Genomic DNA, 7756 nt, shown 5'->3' on the forward strand with positions numbered 1-7756 from the left:
AAAACGTACGATCTTTGTCCCCATGTGCAGTTGCAAACCGTAGTGTGGCTTTTTTATGGCGGTTTTGGAGCAGTGGCTTCTTCCTTGCTGAGCGGCCTTTCAGGTTATGTCGATATAGGACTCGTTTTACTGTGGATATAGATACTTATGTACCTGCTTCCTCCAGCATCTTCACAAGGTCCTTTGCTGTTGTTCTGGGATTGATTTGCACTTTTCGCACCAAAGTACATTCATCTCAAGTAGACAGAACGCGTCTCCTTCCTGAGCGGTATGACGGCTGCATGGTCCCATGGTGTTTATACTTGCGTACTATTGTTTGTACAGATGAGGGTGGTACCGTCAGGTGTTTGGAAATTGCTCCCAAGGATGAACCAGACTTGTGGAGGTGTACAATATTTTCTTCTTTTTTTTCTGAGGTCTTGGCTGATTTCTTTTGATTTTCCAATGATGTCAAGCAAAGATGCACTGCGTTTGAATGTAGACCTTGAAATACATCCACAGGTACACTTCCAATTGACTCAAATTATGTCATTTAGCCTATCAGAAGCTTCTAAAGCCATGACATCATTTTCTGGAATTTTCCAAGCTGTTTAAAAAGCACAGTCAACTTAGTGTATGTAAACTTCTGACCCACTGGAATTGTGATACAGTGAATTATAAGTGAAATAATCTGTCTGTAAACAATTGTTGGAAAAATTACTTGTGTTATGCACAAAGTAGATGTCCTAACGGACTTGCCAAAACTATAGTTTGTTAACAAGACATTTGTGGAGTGGTTGAAAAATGAGTTTTAATGATTTCAACTTTAGTGTATGTAAACTTCCGACTTCAACTGTATATACTGCATTTCTTTACAGCATTTCGTTTGATGTTTTTTACAGAATTTCTATAATCTAATTTTAATAGACCATGTTATCTACACCGTAACACTCTGTCAATGGGTGTATTGAATACACGTGTAATGTCAGGTACTAGGCTCTAGGGCAACAATAAGTCAAATACTCACAAACAGTCCAACACAGTATAGCCCAGTCCATTTGTGTGGCATTGACCACAAAGGCCGTGCGTTTGAATGTTGACAGTGTGTGTGTGTTTGTTGAGTGAGTATGTGAGAGGAACAGAGACCATTCCCAGCAGCCCCCAGCTGAGCGCAGCATTGATTTGTTGTTGGTAAACAAACAGTGTGATGCCACAGGTGGGTCGATAGCCGGCCGTCCATGGCTGAGAGGAGAGAGAGGAGACCATGCTCTAATGTAGAGCCGGATCGCTTTCTGACACCAATAGTCTCACAGGTGAAATGGGAACCCGAATTCCAATCAATTCAATTACATTTCAATTTTAATTACATTAAATTCTATTCAATTCAGTTTAATTTCCTTGACAGGGCACTTCATGTGTGACTTTATGTGAAAGCAATATACGCACAATCATAGATCGTGCGTATATGGAACTATGATTGATGATTTATAGGTGATGATCAGTATATCTGATTGGTTTGTTTGTTTGTTTGTCTGTCTGTGTCTAGCAAGAGATTCTTTGTTGGATTTGCTTTAAATATCAAATGTCATAATCCCATGTTGTCCGTACAAATGTTATGGCACTAGTATTTCTACTTAAAAAAAATGTTTATGTGAAATTGCATGTTGAGTTGTATATGTAAGAGATAAAAAGGAAAGGGAGAAGCAATAGAAGTGACTAATACTTTGAGACAATAGAGATTGAGAAACAGATGGGCTACATTATAAGAAACAAAGGCACCTAGGCCACCTAGGGCCAGATTTCCGCCTTTCTTACACGTCTTTCCTACGTACTTCTCAGTAGTTGGTATTCAGTCTTACCTTCTGAAGGCGCGTAATGGCCTTTGCAGGCGTGGTTCCCTTCTGCGCTGCATAAATGTAATTCATCCGCTGAAAACCCTCCCACTTGCTGGATTTTCTCATGTTGCATAGCTATTTTCACGTCTCTTCAGAGATGTTTTATCGGGTTCAAGTCCGCACTCTGGCTGGGCCACTCAAGGACATTCTGAGACTTGTCCCGAAGCCACTCTTGCGTTGTCTTGGCTGTTTGCTTAGGGTCGTTGTCCTGTTGGAAGGTGAACCTCTGCCCCAGTCTGAGGTCCTGAGCGCTCTGGAGCAGGTTTTCATCAAGGATCTCTCTGTACTTTGCTCCGTTAATCTTTCCCTCGATCCTGACTAGTCTCCCAGTCCCTGCCGCTGAAAAACATCCCCACAGCATGATGCTGCCACCACCATGCTTCACCGTAGGGATGGTGCAAGTTTTCCTCCTGTCTAAGGTCAGTTAGTATCACCACTTTATTTTAAGAACGTGAAATGTCAGAATAATAGTAGAGAGAGAATTATTTAAGTTTTTATTTCTTTCATCACATTTCCAGTGGGTTAGAAGTTTACATACACTCAATTAGTATTTGGTAGCATTGCCTTGAACTTGTTTAACTTGGGTCAAACGTTTCAGGTAGCCTTCCACAAGCTTCCCACAATAAGTTGGGTGAATTACGGCCCCTTCCTCCTGACAGACCTGGTGTAACTGAGTCAGGTTTGTAGGCCTCATTGCTCGCACACACTTTTTCAGGTCTGCCCACACATTTTCTTAAGGATTGAGGTCAGGGCTTTGTGATGGCCACTCCAATATCTTGACTTTGTTGTCCTTAAGCCATTTTGCCACAACATTGGAAGTATGCTTGGAGTCATTGTCCATTTGGAAGACCCATTTGAGACCAAGCTTTAACTTCCTGACTGATGTCTTGAGATGTTGCTTCAATATATCCACCTAATTTTCCTCCCTCATGATGCCATCTATTTTGTGAAGTGCACCAGTCCCTCCTGCAGCAAAGCACCCCCACAACATGATGCTGCCACCCCCGTGCTTCACAGTTGGGATGGTGTTCTTCGGCTTGCAAGCTTCCCCCTTTTTCCTCCAAACATAACAATGGTCATTATGACCAAACAGTTCTATTTCGGTTTCATCAGACCAGAGGACATTTCTCCAAAATGTACGTTCTTTGTCCCCATGTGCAGTTGCAAACCGTAGTGTGGCTTTTTTATGGCGGTTTTGGAGCAGTGGCTTCTTCCTTGCTAAGCGGCCTTTCAGGTTATGTCGATATAGGACTCGTTTTACTGTGGATATAGATACTTTTGTACCTGTTTCCTCCAGCATCTTCACAAGGTCCTTTGCTGTTGTTCTGGGATTTATTTGCACTTTTACGCACCAAAGTACATTAATCTCTAGGAGACAGAACGCATCTCCTTCCTGAGCGGTATGACGGCTGCGTGGTCCCATGGTGTTTATACTTGCGTACTATTGTTTGTACAGATGAACGTGGTGCCTTCAGGCTTTTGGGAATTGCTCCCAAGGATGAACCAGACTTGTGGATTGTCTACAATTCTTTTTCTGAGGTCTTGGCTGATTTCTTTTGATTTTCCCATGATGTCAAGCAAAGAGGCACTGAGGCACTGAGTTTGAAGGTAGGCCTCAAATGATGTTAATTTGCCTATCAGAAGCTTCTAAAGCCATGACATCATTTTCTGGAACTTTCCAAGCGGTTTAAAGGCACAGTCAACTTAGTGTATGTGAACTTCTGACCCACTGGAATTATGATATAATGAATTATAAGTGAAATAATCTGTCTGTAAACAATTGTTGGAAAAATTACTTGTGTCATGCACAAAGTAAATGTCCTAACCGACTTGACAAAACTATAGTTTGTTAACAGGAAATTTGTGGAGTGGTTGAAAAACTAGTTTTAATGACTCCAACCTAAGTGTATGTAAACTTCCAACTTCCAACTGCATGTACAGAGAAAGTGTGTGATTGAGTAAAAGAGATAGAGAGAGGGGGAGGAGAGAGAGAGTACTGTGGAGGATGCCAGCAGAAGTCTTGCTGGGCCTACATATGTAAAGCAACGGGGGCCCAGCAGTGTGTGAGACTGGAGGTTCTGGCTGAACCTGAGCTTCTCTCTGCTCCCTCTACTGCATCAATCATCCGAAACAGGGCCACGGTGGCCGCTCAGCAAGCTGGGAGCACCACGCACGCACGCATGTACGCACGCACACGCACACACACACACACACACACACACACACACACACACACACACACACACACACACACACACACACACACACACACACACACACACAAACACACACACACACCATAACAACAACACACATAGACATGCCACAAATGCATACACACAAATACACACGCAAGTGTGAGCACATATACACAAACACTCAGTGGTACCCTGTGCCCACAGGGTGCCCTCGGCCCCAACCATCTGCGATGCGGTGCCAACACACACAGTGGGTGATATTCACATGGAGGGCAGCACCCCCCCAAAAAGAAAAAGAAATACCCACAAAGGGGCGGTTGGAACGCTTGATCTCCCCAAACTCATTATACATGCAAATGCATGCAAATGCATGCACCTTTAGAAATCCACCTTGGGCCAGAGTGAGTGTTTATGTGCTTGTGAAAATGAATGTGTATTTGAATGTATTTTGCAGTACATGCATCTACTTTCTAACTGTTTGTATGCCATGTGTGTTTACGTGGGAGTTCTCTGGGTTCTTTTGGGGTCATAGAAGGAGGGAATTCAGATGTGCCACCTGGGATTGTATTAGTATATTCAGTGCCTTCGGAAAGTATTCAGACCCCTTGACTTTTTCCACATTTTGTTACGTTACAGCTTTATTATAAATTTGATAAAATTGATTGTTTTCCTCATCAATCTACACACAATACCCCATATTGACAAAGCAAGGTTTTTAGAAATTTTCGCAGAATTATAAAAATAAAAACCTTATTTATTTAGTATTCAGACACTTTGCTATGAGACTCGAAATTGAGCTCAGATGCATCCTGTTTCCATTCATCATCCTTGAGATGTTTCTACAACTTGATTGGAATCCTCCTGTGGTAAATTAAATTGATTGGACATGATTTGGAAAGGCACACACCCATCTATATAAGGTCCCACAGTTGACAGAGCATGTCAGAGCAAAAACCAAGCCATGAGGTCAAGGGAATTGTCCGTAGAGCTCTGAGACAGGATTGTGTCGAGGCACAAATCTGGGGAAGGGTACCAAAAAATGTCAGCAGCATTAAAGGTCCCTAAGAACACAGTGGCCTCAATCATTCTTAAATGAAAGAAGTTTGGAACCACCAAGACTCTTCCTAGAGCTGGCTGAACCGGCCAAACTGAGCCATCAGGGGAGAAGGGCCTTGGTCTGGGAGGTGACCAAGAACCCGATAGTCACTCTGACAGAGCTCTAAAGTTCCTCTGTGGAGATGGGAGAACCTTCCAGAAGGACAACCATCTCTGCAGCACTCCACCAATCAGGACTTTATGGTAGAGTGGCCAGACGGAAGCCACACCTCAGTAAAATACATATGACAGCCCGCTTGGAGTTTGCCAAAAGGCACCTAAAGACTCTCAGACCATGAGAAACACTATTTTCTGGTCTGATGAAACCAAGATTGAACTCTTTAGCCTGAATACCAAGAGTCACATCTGGAGTAAACCTGGCACCATCCCTACGTTGAAACATGGTGGTGGCAGCATCATGCTGTGGGGATGTTTTTCAGTGGCAGGGACTGGGAGATGAAAACCTGCTCCAGAGCGCTCAGGACCTCAGACTGGGGCCAAGGTTCACCTTCCAACAGGACAACGACCCTAAGCACACAGCCAAGACAATGCAGGAGTGGCTTCGGGACAAGTCTCTGAATGTCTTTGAGTGGCCCAGCCAAAGCCTGGACTTGAACCCGATAAAACATCTCTGGAGAGACCTGAAAATAGCTGTGCAGTAACGCTCCCCATCCAACCTGACAGAGCTTGAGAGGATCTGCAGAGAAGAATGGAAGAAACTCCCCAAATACAGGTGTGCCAAGCTTGTATCGTCATACCCAACAAAACTCGATGCTGTAATCGCTGCAAAGGTGCTTCAACAAAGTACTGAGTAAAGTGTCTGAAAACTTATGTAAATGTGATATTTCATTTTTACATTTTTTATAAATGAGCAAAAATGTCTAAAAACCTGTTTTGGCTTTGTCATTACGGGGTATTGTGTGTAGATTGATGAGGCAAATCAATTTTAGAATAAGGCTGTAACGTAACAAAATGTGGAAAATGTCCAGGGGTCTGAATACTTTCCAATGGCACTGTACATCATCCGTCAGTCATGCCAGCCACACTGCTGTAGGCTAAACACACTTACTGTATTTCTCCAGCAGTTAGTTCTCTATCCAGCTCTAACCAGTCTACTGGGAATAGGGATCTCGCCTCTAAAATCTATAAAGCCGAGCCATAGTGCAATGATGCAATGATACCATGCCATCCGTGTGGGCACCAGGGGCTGTGGTGTGCTGAGTGGGCAGAGAGGGGGCAGTTGTGAGCCAGAGGAGGTTGAGCAGTGGTGTGTGTGTGTGTGTGTGTGTGTGTGTGTGTGTGTGTGTGTGTGTGTGTGTGTGTGTGTGTGTGTGTGTGTGTGTGTGTGTGTGTGTGTGTGTGTGTACACACGAGTCTCTTTGTCTGTCTCCATGCATGGGTACTAGTCTTTATTGTCGTAGAAACCAACAATAAACAAAGCAATTGGGTCAAAATTGTCATACTGTACTTTTAATTTCCTACGTGATGTTACCTCAGTTTCACACTGCAGAAGGGCACCAGTGTTCTACTGAGCAGGGATATATTCATGTACACTAATGTTCCCACTCTAGTGTAAACAAACCAGCCAGCTTCCTCTGCTTCCTCTGGGCTATTACAGAGGCGGGTTAGAGACTGGGCGGGTTGAGAGAGAGAGAAAGGAGGAAGAGAGAGAGAGAGCAGAAAACGAGAGACACAGTATGGAGTATATAGAGAGTGGAGACAGATAAAGAGAGAGCTCAAAGAGAGAGTGAATGAGCTCAGAGAATGAGAAAAAAGAGGGGGAGAGAGAGAGTGAGGAGAGAGAGCGTGAGCTCAGAGAGAAAGAGAGAGAGCGAGAGAGAGAGAGAGTCTACCTTGTCTTACAGCGTTTACTACCCTGCGGTGATATCCTTCAGCATGCTGGAAGGTCACGGCGCGGATCCTTCCTTTTTCTCTTTCAATTCCATCTGGCTCTTTTACCACCTTTGACAATTGTCATCATGACAAATCAATAAAGACTATCTCCAGTCCTGCCAGAAACACCCCTCCAGCCTCCTCCACCCCCACCACTGTCCTTCAGTAAAACACTGATACAGGAGATAGCAGCGTTAAGTCCTCTCCCAGTCTGTGTGGTAAGGCATCCCTCTCTCTGTGGCCAAGTGTGTAGTGCAAGGTGTGCATTGCATTCATATTTGTGTTCATGTTTCCTGTAAATGTGTGTGTTGTTTGTGTGCTGAGTTAAGGTAAGTTATTGCGTGTTGAGTGTGTGTGTGTGTGTGTGTGTGTGTGTGTGTGTGTGTGTGTGTGTGTGTGTGTGTGTGTGTGTGTGTGTGTGTGTGTGTGTGTGTGTGTGTGTGTGTGTGAGTATGCATACAAACCGCATGTGTTGTCTGTCGGCTGATTTACAGTAAGCTGCTGTACGTTAAGGGTTGTGTTGTGTGCTGTGTGTGCTGATTAACAGTGTGTTAAGCTGTGCCGAGCTGTGCCGAGCATCGTCAGCTCCCAGTGTTAATGCGTGTTGAGCACACTCTAGCCTGTGTGTCACTCTGCTGTGTTCTCTGTGTCTCCACAGCGTTGGGCCTGAGTAATTGGTCACAAAGGGGACAGTAA

The 7756-nt window shown here is 44.1% G+C and overlaps 1 protein-coding gene across 1 annotated transcript in view; it reads right to left on the reverse strand.

The window, feature by feature from the left end:
• The window catches only part of LOC106581764 (PC3-like endoprotease variant B), a 165908-nt gene that overhangs the window by 10695 nt on the left and 147457 nt on the right, over window positions 1–7756 (reverse strand). The gene's annotated exons all lie outside the window — the stretch shown is intronic.

This window comes from Salmo salar, chromosome ssa02 (assembly GCF_905237065.1).
Source record: "Salmo salar chromosome ssa02, Ssal_v3.1, whole genome shotgun sequence".
NCBI lineage: Eukaryota > Metazoa > Chordata > Actinopteri > Salmoniformes > Salmonidae > Salmo > Salmo salar.